The sequence below is a fragment of the Mustela nivalis genome (assembly GCF_964662115.1).
Source record: "Mustela nivalis genome assembly, chromosome: 1".
Classification (NCBI taxonomy): domain Eukaryota; kingdom Metazoa; phylum Chordata; class Mammalia; order Carnivora; family Mustelidae; genus Mustela; species Mustela nivalis.
Window position 1 is genome coordinate 59,525,446 of NC_139020.1, and position 17,009 is coordinate 59,542,454.

General features: G+C 35.6%; 1 protein-coding gene across 7 annotated transcripts in view; it reads left to right on the forward strand.

The window, feature by feature from the left end:
* ATP6V1A (ATPase H+ transporting V1 subunit A) overlaps window positions 1-17,009 on the forward strand; it is a 63,174-nt gene that overhangs the window by 1,024 nt on the left and 45,141 nt on the right. Inside the window, exon 2 of one of the 7 annotated variants that reach the window (XM_082739942.1) lies at window positions 103-150. The exons of 5 other annotated variants lie outside the window; for them this stretch is intronic. The gene's annotated coding sequence lies outside the window, so the exon portion shown is untranslated. Of the gene's footprint in view, window positions 1-102; window positions 184-17,009 lie in introns of all 7 variants that reach the window. One more of the 7 variants, XM_082739943.1, reaches the window with a different exon arrangement.

Consider the following 17,009-nt stretch of genomic DNA (forward strand, 5'->3'; position numbering starts at 1 on the left):
ATTCGGAGTCTTTGGGGCTTCGGATAATGGGTTTGGTTCAGCCCTTTCTCGGGGTCCGCACTAGTCTCCGGGTCTTGTTCCCCAAAGCCCATTCTTTTGCAGAGGCCCTGCTCCGTCTTTATCTTCAGCCTTGAGCTGGGAAGCTGGGAGGTAGGAAAAACCCTGGAGGCAGAGGCGTCTCCGGTGAGACGGGCTTGGGAGAGAATGTCACTGATGTGGCCTCACTGCGGAGTCACTGTAAAGCTTGCTCCGAATGTGCTTTCTCAATAATTCGGAGTTTTTAATCTGACAGCCCTGTATGAGACGTTCTGTGGGTATTCACATAATTTGGTTGGCCTTGGAAGGGTAAAAGCAGGCCTTTTACCTTTCTCTGATTTTATGATGCAGGAAGGGAGAAAACATTTGAAAGAATAAAGATGTACTAGCTTCAAAACAAGAGGTGTTGGTAATGCGCCAGTCTCAATTGAATGGGGAGGCGTTGAAAGATGATGGTGTTGCGGTTTCGTGCTCTGCAGGAGACCCAGACTAGCTTATGGAAAACTGACTGGGTTTCCCCGACAGGGAAGTAATTCTTCAGAAACTGATTGGGCTGGAAATATAATGAAACCAAATGTATTTGACCTTAAACTTAGACGTAAGAAGGTTAAGTCAAGATATCACTTACTTTATATTTTCTGCCTTTGACATTCTCTTTCGTCCTTTCTATCTGAAATCCTACCTAATCGCGGTTCCCAATCAATTTCTTGACCAGTGGGTAAATTTATATTAAGTAACACTTAATTCCTTCTTAGCCTTCCCTATTTGTGTAACTCCAAGTGACTACTTCAGATTCTGGTGAATAGTGTTTTGTGAAAATACAGAAATTATTTTGCTTAGGTTCTTGCCCAACCCAGTGTACTCAGTACCCACGTCATATGTAATGTATAACCAATGTTTTGACCATAAACAATGTGCTTTAATTTAGGGAAGAGTGTTTTCCAGTTTGGGGTTAAACTCTTTTATTTATACTGCAAACTCAGAAAGTCCCCTGCTTCTTTTAAATTGAAAGGCCTTACAGAAGTTACAAATTTGATTTTTAAAATTTAAATTAAACTTTTTTAAAATTTGAAAAGTCATGTTCTCTGCTATACCTTGTAGTTTCCTAGCCAATGTAATAAAATAATTGTTAGTGGGCTGAGAAGTGAGGAAGATGGAATTCTTTATCTTTGAGTAGTGGATGTGATTGATTTGTTTTTGGTTTTCTGTATCATCCAAATTCTCTACAATAAACTGATTCTGTTAAGGGGAACAAAAGGTTAAAATGCTAGTGTGATATTAATTTAACAAAACATTTTTTATAGTAAGTTCAAAATAGAATAACCCACCGATTGATGCTCCTTGCCAAAAAACCATAACTTTAAAAATGGCCTTGCTTTCCCTCAGTAATAAACAAGACCTCTATCCTGAATTTACAGTTTTAGCATTTTGTGCTGTTGTCCTGTCTACTGGTATGTTTAGGTAGCCACGCATGCTACCAAAAATAAATACAGTTTCATCCATCAGTTTGCTCCAGAGTGAGGCTCTCTAATCTCTAGAGGAGAGAAAAACATAAGCAGTGTTGCTTCATTGGCCAGGTGACATTCCAGCAAATAAGCCTCATTTTTTTAAAAGCTCTGGAAGTCCAAACCAGTCCTGTCTGGGTGAGACCAAAGCAGGAAAGAGAAAAACCAGCTAAAGAGCATTAAGTACTAGAGGGGAAAATGTCAGTATGAAAGAGGTTGTGAATGAGTCTGCAGTTTTACTTCATAATTTCCCCAATTTTAGGGAACTCTGAAAGCAGTAGTTTAGACCACTAATGAAATTAGCTGCAGGAATTGGTGATTAAATTGCTATTAAAGTTGAGTGTGAAAAAGAGCTTTAACATTATGTGTAATTCATACACAAACAAATGATTTGAAGCTAGGAAGCCATTTCTGAAACTAACTTTCTTTTTTTTTTTTTTAAATTAAGACTTCATTTATTTATTTTAGAGAGAGCTAGGGTAGGAGCAGATGGAGAGGGCTAAGCAGACTCTACCCTTGAGCGCAGGGTGGGAGGCGTGGGGCTTGATCCCACAACCCTGAGATCATGACCCCAGGCAAAATCAAGGGTCCAGTGCTTAACCACCTGAGCCATCCAGTCACCCCTGAAGCTAGCTTTTTTACCAGTTTTATGAGTATTACAAGGAGAAACCTTAACTTCATTAGGGAATTGTGCTATCGTCCCAACAGTAAATGATCCACAGGAGTTTTTGTATTAAAATCCCTGACATTGCTTGTAGGCAGTGTCTGAGGTCTTAATATTTCTCTGCCTTTGTAGATTATCAGCACCACCAAGAATGCTTTGTCCCCCTATTGGCAGAACTAGCCCCTCAGTCCTACAGCACTCACACTGTTTTCTGTTCTTCTGTTTTCACTTCTAGCACATTGTATTTGATTACTGTTGGTTGGGCTGTTCCTTAGTAAACCATAAAGCTCCTAGGAGTTCAAGGATAGTGACTCTACTATTGTGTCTTCAGAACCAGGATGCTGAAGTACCTGATGAGTCTTTAGTAAATTTTACTTATTTACTGAATGAATGTTTGACAGGAAGGTTAAGCTAGTTTTAAATCTCTTAAAAATTATAGGTCCTTCTATGGTTGTATACTAAGTATTAGTTTTCAGATATAATTTGGTAATAATAACCATCCAAATCATGGTCAGAAGAATAGACAGAAACACAGATTTTATTAATGCTGTGATCAACGTATTTTCACAGCATATATGTTTACTAGTAGGTATGGTTATTGTCCATGTATGGAAGGGAAGAAGAGTGAGCTGTCCTTAAAAATGTGGCTCTGTATAGGCTACAAGTGATACAGCACTAGAGTGAAAATCAGGGGATGATCGTTTAACCTTCCCACTTTAGTTATATGCTTTTTAAGTAAAGTTGAGAGTGGAGGCTTAGGATTTGATACTAATTTAATACCTCCTCTTGAGGGTATTGTGAGTTCAAGTGAGAGAAACCCTATATAATCTATATGACAGTATTTTTTTAATATATTTTTTTATTTTTTTGTAAACATATAATGTCTTATTAGCCGCAGGGGTACAGGTCTGTGAATTGCCAGGTTTACAAACTTCACAGCACTCACCATAGCACATACCCTCCCCAATGTCCATAACCCACCACCCTCTCCCTAACCCCCTCCCCCAGCAACCCTCAGTTTGTTTTGTGAGTTTAAGAATCTCTTATGGTTTGTCTCCCTCCCGATCCCATCTTGTTTCATTTATTCTTTTCCTACCCTCCAGAACCCCCATGTCGCATCTCCACTTCCTCATATCAGGGATATCATATGATAGTTGTCTTTCTCTGATTGATTTATTTTGCTAAGCATAATACTAAGCATAATACTATAGTACATAATACTATATGCTAAGCATATCTAGTTCAATCCACGTCGTTGCAAATGACAAGATTTCATATTCTGCTGCATAGTATTCCATTGTGTATATATACACCATCTCTTTATCCATTCATCTGTTGATGGACATCTAGGTTCTTTCCATAGTTTGGCTGTTGTGGACATTGCTAATATAAACATTCAAGTGCACGTGCCCCTTTGGATCACTATGTTTGTATCTTTAGGGTAAATACCCAGATTCTCAATTGCTGGGTCATAGGGTAGCTCTATTTTCAACTTTTTGAGGAACCTCCATGCTGTTTTCCAGAGTGGTTGCACCAGTTTGCATTCCCACTAACAGCGTAGGAGGGTTGCCTTTATATGAAAGTATTTTAAAAACTAAGTGGTATTTATTTTATTTCAAGATTTTATTTGTTTATTTGACAGAGAGTGAGAGAGACAGAGAGGGAACACAAACAGGGGGAGTGGAATAGGGGGAGAAGAAGGCTTCCTGCTGAGCAGAAAGCCTGATGTGGGACTGGATCCCAGGACCCTGGGATCATGACCTGAGCTGAAGGCAAGTACTCAACGACTGAGCCACCCAGGCATCCCAAAAACTAACTGGTATTTAAATGTAAAGCAAGATAGTGTAGACTTCATGAATGTAGACTTCCCAGTCATACCGACCTGGGTTCAGATTCTGGCCCTACCACTTATTTAGGCTGTATGATCTTGGACAATTTATTTAATCTAAGCTTAAATTTTCTCATATTTAAGTTTATCCCATAGGTGCTATTGAATTAGATCATGAATACAGGGAGCCTAGTACATGCTTTGTAAATTTTTGTTAACTGTACTCTTACCTGGTTTGGTTTTATATACTGAACTTTTTTTTTTTAAGATGTTATTTATTTAAGACAGAAAGCACTGCCGGTACGTGCACATGAGCAGGCATGAGCAGGGAGGAGGGGCAAAAGCAGGCACCTCACTGAGCAGGGAGGGGAATGTGGGGCTCCATCCCAGTGTCCTGGGATCATGACCTGAGCTAAAGGCAGCCACTTAACCAATGGAGCTATGCAGGCGCCTTCTATATACTGAATTTTTAAAGGACACTTAAGGCATCCTTTAAAATTGAGCAAGTTTGGGATGAAGAGAAATGAATATAATTTGAAATGAGGCTATTACCAAAAAATAGAGGACTAGAAAAATGAACTTACAGCAAAGATTCTAAAACGGATTTATCAATAGAAACTGAGAAATATCAACATGAGTCCCATTATTTTGGCAACTTCAGTGACTTCATGTTTTTATATAGATTTTCCAAAGCTCATGATTATTAATATGTGGAATCAATTTAAGGAGGTATTTCTTCTTTTCCTAAATTTTTATCTCTACACTGCATTATAGAAATACATTAAAATTGTACAGCGCTATAGAGAAGGGACTTTTGAATTTATGCTTATGTTTAAAAATTTTACCTTTTATTTTACATGTCTTTATATTTCATTTTTGTCCTCAGATGAAGTAGGGGTATGTAGAGAATATAACAGGGACATGAACTAGAATAAAAAAATTCTTCTAAATTCATGATTCACAAAGAGTAATGGTTTTATACTGGAAAAATACCAGTAAATTAGATAATAATTGAAAAATAGTTATCATGAGTTTATGTTTCACCTTAATCCTGAAAAATTTATTACTCATTTGTTCTAAGGAAAAATTTTATGAAGAGATTATTGAATTTAATGTTAACCTCTATATTTTGGTGAAATAAATTGTGGTAAGTGTTTTCCATTTAATTTCTTTAATTTCCTTCTGTAGAGACTTTAAAAGTTGTAAAATTCTTTTTTTTTTTCCTATTGTGAAATGAAAGTGACTCTGGTTCCTATAAGTGTATTCTTTTATGCATATAGTATATACATATTGTATATATAGTAAATACATTTTTTGAGTATGTGTTTATAAAGAGAGCTGGAATGGGTGTATATATTCCCAGTATAGGTTCTTCTTTTTACTTGAAACTATCAAAGCTACTTTTAAAATTAGCTAACTACTGTGATAAAATTATCTATGACTAACTTATTTAAAACTCCCCTTTATATTTGTTTGTTGTTAGCTCTGTTTAATAAATTTTATAACCATAATTAGACTGTTCTTAAAAATTAGTATTCAGGGTACCTGAGCTGCACAGTTGTTAAGCATCTGTCTGCCTTCGGCTTAGGTCATGATCCCAGGGTCCTGGGATTGAGCCCCAAATAGAGCTCCCTGCTCAGCAGGAAGCCTACTTCTCTCTCTCCACTTCCCCTGCTCATGTTCCCTCTCTCTCTGTCTCTCTCTGTCAAATAAATAAATAAAATTTATTTTAAAAATTTATTTAAAAAATTAAAAAATAAAAATTGGTATTCATAGGTATTTTCAGATTAACCTGGCTACTTTTATGGTATCAAAAAATTTTCAGTTTCGACTCTTAATGCTCTCTATAAAAACTTGTTCTTTTGGTGATAAATCTTTTTTAAAATTATACCTATAACATGTCATGTTTTGTTTCTTTTCTGAAAAGCAGTTAAGCATACTTTGTTGAAAATAAAATGGATAATGCTTGGTATGATACAGAAGAGCTCTAGATGTGTTTGAGCAATGAAAAACCACCAGACTTCATATTTTGTTTTAGTTATTTCTTTAGTTTTTTAAAAAGGAGTGTTTGTTTAAAAGTAGAATGGAGAAGACTAATTAATTTGGAAAATATTTGTAAAATTGAAGGAAGAGCATGATAAAAACTATGTAGTGGTGATTATATATACAGATTGGAAAATTGGAAGGAAATGCATCAAAATAAGTGATTATCTCTAGACTAGGAGATTAAAGAAAGATTTAGAATTTATTTCTCTTCCTTTTGTGCATGTGAATTTCTGCAATCAATAGTCATTGCTTTGGGCAGCAAATTTTTTTAAAATTTGATATGGAGAATTAAGGCATTTAAATAAGGATTTCATCTTAATTATCTGAATATCTTAAGTGAAAATGTTTCAGTTTATCCAGATAACTAAATAAATTACTTAATTTTATCAGTGCAGATATATTTTTAGGCATATATAAGCATAGCAAAATTTTAAAAGCCGAAGTAAATTCCTGCATATAAGGGAATTTTAATACATGACAAAGCTCTGTTTCAATCCAGTGGGAGAAAATGGCACATATATAGTAAAAGTAACTGACACAACTTGTCTGCCTAGAGGAAAATAAAGTGGAGCTGTTGCTTTGCAGCACAGGCACAAAATAATTTCAGAGGGATTAAAAGCTTAAATGTAAACAATAAAATATTTAAAATATTAATCCCCTGAATTTTCTTTGTACATACATTCTAGATGTAGTAACTTTCAATGGCAAAGATAAACAACAAAAAGCAAATTCGAAAAAAAGTGTTTGAAGTATGTATAACAGTTAAAGAGTTAACATTTGTAAGAACTATTACATATTAAGTAAAAGTCCATACAATAGAAACATAGATAAACATGTGACCAGAACTTGGTAGAAATCTATTCAACAAATGTGAAAAAAAGACATAAAACTTCACTAGCAATCGATATGCTGACAATGAAATAGTCTTTTCTGACCGGCAAAATTAAGTGGTAAACCTACTGCTAGTAGGGATCTGAGGTAGAAGACTTGCTCACAGGATGCTAGTGGAGATGTGGATTGTTAACAGTGTTTTTAGTAAAATTAGTATCTGTTAATACTGAAAATATATATTCTTCCATCCAGCAGTCCCACTCCGTGGCAACTTTTCCTTAGAAATGAAGACAGGTGCCTGAATGGATCAGTCAGTTAAGTGTCAGCCTTGGGCTCAGGTCATGATCTTGGGTTCCTGGAGTTGAGCCCTTTGTCAGGCTCACTGCTCAATGGGGAGCCTGCTTCTCCCTCTTCCTCTGCCCTTCCTCCTGCTCATGTGCTCTCTCACTCTCTCTCTCAAATAAATACAATCTTTTAAAAAAGAAAAAAGAAAGACAGTCAAGCATTTATGTGAATGTTGATTGCAGCAATGTTTTATAGTAGCAAAAACCTGGGAACACAGGGAATGTCTGTCAGGAGTACCATTATATAAATCATGGCACAGGCATGTCCTGGAATATTTTTGAAGTTATTAAAAAATAGGACTTAGGGGCACCTGGGTGGCTCAGTGGGTTAAGCCTCTGCCTTCAGCTCAGGTCATGATCTCAGGGTCCCAGGATCAAGACCCACATCGGGCTTTTTGCTCGTCAGGGAGCCTGCTTCCCCCTCTCTCTCTGCCTGCTTCTCTGCTTACTAGTGATCTCTCTCTCTGTGTCAAATAAATAAATAAAATCTTAAAAAAAAAAAAAAACGTGCAGGGAAATGCTAGGCATTACCAGATTGGGTTGCAAATGTACCTTTTATTTTTGGTGTCGATATTAAGTTTTCCAGAAACTCTTTATGCCTGGGAGATAGAGAATATTGCACAAATATGGGGTGTATCCCCTGACTTAATCACATGACAAAATCAGAATAAGGAAAAGTCTACATTTGGGTTTTAGTTAATAATTAAAAAAAAAAAACAGATACAATGAGTAACTCTCCTTAGGAAAGCTTTAAGTAAGAATGTCTTTTTTCCTTTCTTTCTTTTTTTTAAGTAAGCTGTATGTCCAATGTGGGCTTGAACTCGTAACTCTGAGATTAAGAGTTAAATGCTGTACCCACTGAGCCAGGCCAGGTGCCCCTCAAATAAGAATGTCTTTAAAGAGGCAAAATTAAAAGTATTGACAATTATTTAATACTTTACTTCAGTCCTTATAAGAGGCTGAAGTTAATACATCGTTCAAGGCTCTAATAGAAAATGGCAGGGTACCTGGGTGGCTCAGTTGATTAAGCATCTGCCTTCAGCTCAGGTCATGATCCCAGGGTCCAGGGATCAAACTCCACATCAGGCTCCCTTCTCAGTGGGGAATCTGCCTCAGCCTCTCCCTCTTCTGTTCCCCTTGCTTGTGCTCTCTTCCTGACACACACACACACACACACACACACACAAATCTTTAAAAAAAAATGGCAGATGCTTTAGAGTTGGATTTGTTGCATGTTTAAAACATCTGTAAACATCTGTATTTGTTTCTCATGTTCATCTTTTTTGTTTTCCTCTTTTCATTACCAGTATTACTAACTTGATGGTATATATGTTCTTTATTGCAACACATACAGATTTCTTTTTGAAAATAATTGGGATATATGTAAATAGCCAGTAATTTTCAAGTAGCGTTGAGAGGCAACATAGCAAGGAGGTTAAGGGTATGAGCACCAACCGACTGGGTCACATCCTGGCTCTAGTACTTCGTAGCAATGTGACTTGGGAGGAAGTTGTTTTTATCTGTCTTCATTTTTCTCAGCTTTAAAATACAGATAGTAAAAGTAAGTGTTGTGAGGATTAAATGAATTATATAAGGAAAGTGATTAAATCTATTGACACATAATAAGATCTATATAAATATTTGTCATTATTGTTTAGTTACTATGCTCTTTGTTCATTTAGGTATATACAGTAATTTTATTACTTGGCCTAATCGTTTTAGCACTTGCTGAATCATTCAGTAATATTTTTAATCAGGTTGAATGGATAATACATGTACAAATACAGTAAAAATTATGTACTTATATGTGTGTGTTTTCTCCTCTCCCAATCCTTTTTTTTTTTTTTCCCCCACCTCAAAGGTAGTACCTCTTCACATTGTTCTGGACATTACATTTTTCACTTAGCAATGTTATCTTGGAGATCCTTTTACATTTGTATAGTTGAGGCGACATCATTCTTTTAAATAATAGTCTAGTATTCAGTTGTACTAATGTGTCATCATCATCATATGTAACATTTATTGAGTGTTCACTACTGATCCAGGCACTTTTTTGTAATGTTTTAGTTGTATTCATTCATGGAAGCCTCACAGACACCTTATGAAATAGGTGCTGTATTTATCCCCATTTAATAAATGAAGCAAATTGGGCATGGGGTGGTTAAATGTCCAGCAGTGTCACACAGCTCATAATAGAACTCAGGATTTGAATCCAGGGCATCTCTTTGCAGAGTTTATCTTAATACTGCTGAGTATTACAGCTGCTTATACTATGACAAGTTATTTAACTAGTCTCCATAGTAATGGACATTTTCAAACTTTTGATATAAGAAACAGACTATTATATTTTGATAACAGGACATTTTGTACACATTAAGGAAATTCCTGGAAATAGAAGAACTGGATCAAAGGATCTGTACCTTTTGACATTTGGTGGAAATGGCTAAATCACTCTAGAATTTAGCAATGCACAAAAGTGCAGATTTGTCCTCAATCTCATGCTGAAATCTGCCAAATCATTTAGCTTGAGTCTTTGGGAACCTGAGTAGTGAAATGCCTTGAACATTTCTAGCATCCCTGAATTATGAGTGATCTACCATCTTGTGATCACATAGGCTACCTATCATATCTACTTGGTGTAACAATGTCAGTATAAGAACAAAGTAGAACATTTGGACTTCTTGGTACTTTCAAATAATGGTAAGTATTCTCATTATGATTTGAAGTATTGTTTATGTGATTTATGCATTGAAATGTATGTACCAAAACAATTATGTAAGTGCTTTCAAATAAATAAATAGGAAATCAGATTGCCAATTAATAAGACCATTGAGAGTGTGATAGCTAAATGTACAAATAATTATGTATTTTCTTGTGAAAAATGGGTTTTCGATTACCTGTAAGTCCTGGTCTTAGGTAGCACAGAATTGGGCAGTGGGGGGTTTTATTCAGCTGAGTAATAGCATCCGCAAATTGTTTCAAATATACTTCTGCTCAGTGTCCTCTGTCTCATTTGTTTCAAGAAAGGCAAAAAATTATCTTTAATTCAAAAAAGCAGGCTGATTGACACCAAATTCTTTAATGTGATCCTAAACAGACACTTAAAATACAGAATCTGCTCAGGTCCCAACTTAGTGTACCTACAGTGCTCAAATGTGTCTACAGTACTTGAATGCAGATTTACAGTACTTGCTATTGTTCTGCCATGGGTGTGTGTTTTAAGTATGATCTCATCCTCACCCGAAGATACTGTTGGATAGGGAGGGTGGGGGAAATACCTGTAATGAGGCAGAGATAAACAGACTATCAATTCTTTATTGTGAACTATTTCTACTTCTAACTAGAGCAGTATAAAACAATAGACAATAACTCTTCCTCTACTTTTATCCTCTAAATGAGTCATTGAACCATAGCAACTTTGATGTCCAAAATATCAGAGCTTTGCCTGTGACTTGGAAGACAAACCTTTCTATACCTCATATTTCAGAAATTCATTTGAGATAAGGTTAAGATTTTTCCGAAATCCTCATCTAAGATATTGCCATTAAGTCCTGTTCTGAAAACATAGATAATTAAGTACTTTAAAGGCATATCTGACTTTGGTACTCCTGAGCTGTTAAGTATTCCCAGGATTTGCTGAATTTGAGGATATTGAAGTATACTCATACAGCCTTATCGGGAGCCACATAAATTCCTTCTAAACAGACAAAAACCTTTTAGGCTGTTTTTGCCAATTCCTCCTGTGATGCTCCTGAGGTTAAGATTCTCTTCTGAGTTTCATAAGCCACATTGTCTTTTACAACTAGTAATTGACAAAATGAATGTAGTATATACTGTGTAAGTGTTTATAACCTGTAGAAGTCATATTGCTAGTGCTTTGTGCTTTTGGAAAAAATAGTTTTACTGAGGTATAATTGACATACTTGCACATATTTAAAGTGTTTGATGTTTTGATACATGTATACACCTGTGAAACCATCACTGCAAGCAATATAGTGAACATGTCATTACCTCCAAAAGGTTTTTTCTCATTCTTCCTTGTAATCCCTTACTTCTGTATCTCCCCACTACGCATTTCTAAGCAACCATTGATCTTTTTTCTGTCATTGTAGGTTAGTTAGCGTTTTCTAGAATTTAATTAAATAGAACCTTTTTTTTTTTCTTTTTCTGTGTCTGCCTTTTAGTTAGCATAATTATTTGGAATCCTTCCAGGTTGTTAAGCATTTCAGTGTTTCATTTTTTTCATTGCTGAGTATTATTTCATTGTATAACTATACCAAGATTTGTTTATCTGTTTATCCATTGATAGATATTAGGGTTGTCTTTCCACCTTTTGGCTGTTATAAATAAAGCTGCTATAAACATCCATATGAAAGTCTTTGCACATAAGCTTTCATTTCTTTTTTAAATTGTTGTTGTTGTTGTTTTTTTAATCTTATTTTTAAGTAAACTCTATACCCAGTGTGGGGCTCAAACTAATAACCGCAAGATCACAAGTCATGCTTTACCGACTGAGCCAGCCAGGTGTCCCATAAGCTTTCATTTCTTAAGGATAAATACCAAGGAGTATGGCTGGATCCTATGTAGGTGTATGTTTAGCTTTTTCAGAAACTGCCAAGTTGTTTTCTAAAATGCTTGTATCATTTTACATTCCTGCCACCAGTTTATGATAGTTCTAGTTCTATATCCTTACCAACATTTTCTATTTTTTTAAAAATTTTAGCTATTCTATTAGGTATGGAGTAGCATTTTATTTTGCTTTTAATGTGCCTCTTAATGATGTTAAGCATCTTTCATGTAGTTATTTACCATCCATATATTTTCCTTAGTGAAATATTTTTTTTTAAGTTTTTTTTTTTTTTTAAAGATTTTATTTATTTACTTGAGAGAGAGACAGTGAGAGAGAGCATGAGCGAGGAGAAGGTCAGAGAGAGAAGCAGACTCCCCATGGAGCTGGGAGTCCGATGCGGGACTCGATCCCGGGACTCCAGGATCATGACCTGAGCCGAAGGCAGTCGTCCAACCAACTGAGCCACCCAGGCGTCCCTAAGTTTTTTTTTTAAGATTTTATTTATTTATTTGACAGACAGAGATCACAGGTAGGCAGAGAGGCAGGCAGAGAGAGAGAGAGGGGAAGCAGGCTCCCTGCCGAGCAGAGAGCCCGATGTGGGACTCGATCCCAGGACCCTGAGACCTTGACCTGAGCCAAAGGCAGCGGCTTTAACGCACTAAGCCACCCAGGCGCCCCTGAAATATTTTTCAAATACTTTGCTTGTCATATTAACTGTGTTTTTTTATACCCAGTTTTGGGAATTTTAAAGTATATTCTAGATATGTCCTTTATTACATTTACGCTTTGCAAATATTTTTGCCCAGTCTGGAACTTGGCTTTTTGTTCTAACAGTATTTTGAAGAGCAAAAGCTAGTGATTTTCATGAAGTATAATATATCAGTTGTTCTTTTATGGATTGTGTTTTGAGTATTTTATCTAATAAATCTACCTAGTCCAAGATCACAAAGGAAGTTTATGGTTTTTAGGTTTTACATTTAGGTCTACCATTCATTTTTAGTTTATTTTTGTATATGCTACAGGGTATGGATTGAAGTACCTTTTTTTTGTATTTGCATATAGACTTGTTCTACCACTTATTAAAAGACTTTCTCCACTGAATTGCCTTTGCACTTTTGTGAAGTCAGTTGTCCACTTATATCTGTTTATATAGCCATATTGAGCTAATAAATGTTTGTAGAATTTAAAATCATCATACCAGGCAGAACGATATTTTATGTATTCTATTCATAATAGGCAAAATAACCATTAAGATTTCAGGATTTTCAGTTTCTAACAAAAGGTTTTATATTAGAAGATCATTCTATGATGATGGTATTTGGTTTTCCTTTGGCCTCACCCAAATACTGTTGTTTTTTATTTTTATTTTTATTTTTATTTTTATCTTGGCCATTAGGCATTAGGTCAAGATGTGTATTTAGTGCACTTCAGAGTTGTATCAGTTTTCACTCAGTGAATGAGCATGCTTATTTCCCACATAACCTTTGCCAGTATTCACTATTTAGTAATTGTCTACTGTGTGTCAGGGTGCTTTACTATGTAATTGGGGTACTCAGCGAATGAGACAGGTCTAGCCCCTGTTTCCCTAACATTTACAGTCTGGCAGTGGAGACAGACATTGAACAACTCTGTTCACAGATTTTTAGTTACAGTAGTAGCAAGTATGACAAAGGAGCAATATTGAAGACTGAACACATACCCAGAGGAACTGGAAGTAAATTCCTTAGCACATCATACTATTGAAAACCTCTATCTGTGATTAAATCCTTCTCTCCCCACAGCTACTTTAGTTAAATAAATAAACCCTGGTTGTTATTAATCATGGACTACTCGGCAAACCATTAGAAATGCAACTTCTTGCCCTCTGAATTGGAAATGTTGGTGAACTTTTGACTAAAGTCATACCTTTAAGTCCATGTTGTGAAATGTTTTCTCACCTATACTAGGCACCATTCTTTCCCACCTCTGTGCACACTTTGTCCTTTAGGTCATATTTTCATTGCAGAGATTTAATGAATTCCTGAGTTGAAGGAGAACCTGTTTATGGTGATGTTTCTTTTAACATTAGGCTAATGTGTCTTTGTACACTTTATAAACCTTTTATCTCTTCTATTCCATCCATGAAATAAGTGACAAGACAGATCATTTGAATACATAAATAACACTTTATAATACAAGTGTAATAGCATTTTCACTGCAACACTGTTGGTGCTGACTCTCCTATGTACATTGTTCTCAGATATGTGTATTACTTATATTTGGCCAGGTTGGCTGTTTGGGATATGTTTACTGGGAAAACATTCCAGAAAGTTTCTCCTTAATTAACAGTTGAAAAGAGTGACATAGTAATCATGGGCAGTTTTCAGGAGAAGTTTCTTAGTGTTTTGAGCAGTGGTTGAAAAATTTCTAGGTTGATTACTTTTAAAGGGGATAATGACCGCTGACATTTTTTTTAATTGGCATGGTCACTTCAGCTGCAGTTTACCTGAAACAACCTGTACAAAAGCTACACAACTTTTGCGGTGCTCAGAGGCCATGAAGGTTAAGGGTCCTCTAAGAAAAGAATTTGCTGAGGACAGTGCTTGGTACTGTGAACTTGGACTTGCAGGCTGTTTAACACAAGAAATTTCATTATTATTATTAAATACCCTGAGGGTTAGGGGAAGACTGTAGGATTTCAAATAAATTAATACTTCATTTTGTTATTAGATCTTAAAGATATTTCAAGTTTTTAATTTTTGTATTGTTAAACACATATGTAAATAAATCCTTATCTGCATGTTAAATAGATTCCCAGAGGTACAATTTATAATCAAACGGTTTCCTTGATGGTTATAGGTAATTCTTATGAATTACCTATAATTCATATAGTCTCTTTCATTATCTACTTTATTTATTCTTGGAGTGTAGCCCTCTAATAATTTAGTATTTTGTTACTTTAAATCTGCAGTGATCTAAAATATTAGGTAATATTTTTTAATGTGCATAAATTGAGTCAAGATTATATGAAGGTCTCTTGAAACTGTAGAAACATAAAGACAGTCATCTTAGCAGTTTAGAAATCTGTTTTCTATTTCTTAGTCTTGATTCTAATGACAGTTGACAAGTCTGACCTTCTGTATAAATATTATACTGTATTCAGTTCTAATACTGTGTATTATTATTTCTAAGAAATACGTCCCCCACCCCGACATTTTAACAACTGTGAAATTAATGTCCTAAAATTTCTGGAGTATAATTGAAGAGTATGTTACAGTTGATGGTATCTTAGATTAGATTAAATACGGTATTACATCTAGGTAGGGGTGTGTTTGTGTGTGTATGTATGTTTGTAAGAACTGCTCTTATGAGACATCAGCATAAAGAGTATCCTTATGGATCCTTAGTTTGTTGCCTTACCTTGGCTCCCCTAGTTAGTAAGTTAAAATAAATAAAAATACACTAGCAAAGTGTAAAAAATAAAAATCAAAAAGTGGTAAGCTGTTTCATTACCCAGCAAGGAGAATTGTTAGGTAAGCTATGGCATTCCTTTAATCAAATACTACACAGTTTAAGATAATACTCATGTGAGAATTCTCACAATAGGTGAGAATATATTACAGTATTGATTACAAGAATGTCAAAAATTGTGAGGAAATAGGTCAACATTTAAGTGATGAGACTTTTGAGTATTTTAAAAATTGTAAGCATATTGCTTTTGAAAATAAACTTTAAAAATTATGTAATACATGCTTTTTTTCTTTATTATTTATATCATTTGGCTCTCTTGGCTTTTTACATCATAGGTAAGTTAGGAAATTAATCAAGAGACTTTCTTCAGGGATACAATTTTTTTCAACCTGAAATCGAGAAAATGTTCCTAAAAGTCACAAAAAGTCTAATGGGATAGTAATATTAGCTTCACTAGAACTTTTTTACACTCCAGTTTAAGTTTTATCCAAGAAGTAAGAAAAATAAGAGGAATTTCTCGCTTGGGTACTATTTATGTAGCTTCATTGTTCCAAATTTATGACAGTCTATTAACCAGCAAGTTTCCACTACTGTTCCCTGTTATTAACAGTAACAGAGGGCACCTGGGTGGCAACTGCCTTCGGCTCAGGTCATGATCTTGGAGTCCCAGGATCGAGTCCCACATCAGGCCCTCTGCTCATCAGGGAGCCGGCTTCTCCCTCCACCCCTCCCCCCTTACATTCTCTCTCTCTCTCTCTCTCTCTCTCTCTCTCAAATAAATAAAATCTTAAAAAAAAAAACAGAAGCAAAACCAGTAACAGAATTCGGTCCATTTTCATTAATATTCTTATTTGCTCCAAAGATATTCATTTTCCACTTAGATATGCCCATTCATTTTGTACTTCATTGACAGTCTGTCTGTCCATCCTTCCTTCCTTTCTCCTTACTTCCCTCCTTCCTTCTTTCTTTCCCTCCTTCCTATTATAATAAATTGGTTAGGTTTGTATTATAAAACTAGGCACTAATAAAATATGGCATTTGCACTGTTCTTTGAGAATTTTAGTTTTAGGTGATATTTGGGTATCTCATTTGGTTAAGCATCCAACTGTTGATTCTGGCTCAGGTCATGGTCTCAGGATGGTGGGGTCAAGCCCTGTGTCCGGCTACATGCTATGCTCTGTGAGGAGTTCTCTCCCTCCACCCTTCCCTAAACCGCCCCCCTGTCCGTCAGATAAATAGATGTCTGTCTGTCTTTCTTTCTTTTTTTTTTTTTAAGAATCTCAATTTTTTTAGGAGATGGGTATTTTAGGAGCAGTCAATTCCTGGTTGTTGTTCTTATTCTTTAGTTTGTGAATGATCTCTCACCTTTTTTTCATCTCCCTTTACCTGCATATTAACCTTTGTAATTTTTTTTAAAGATTTTGTTTATTTATTTGACACGGAGAGACACAGTGAGAGAGGGAACACAATAAGCAGGAGGAGTGGGAGAGGGAGAAACAGGCTTCCCACCGAGCAAGGAGGCTGATGCAGGGCTCCATCCCAGGACCCTGGGATCATGACCTGAGCCACCCAAGGTGCCCCAACCTTTGTTTTAATATAGATTCAGTTACTAATGAAAAACAGGCACCCTTGACTTTAAAAAAGAAAAAGTAATAGAGCTGTTGGCTGAAATAAGGTGTTTTGAATTATTTATGGTAAAATGCCTACGCGTTAAAACAAGAGGAAACCTGGGCTT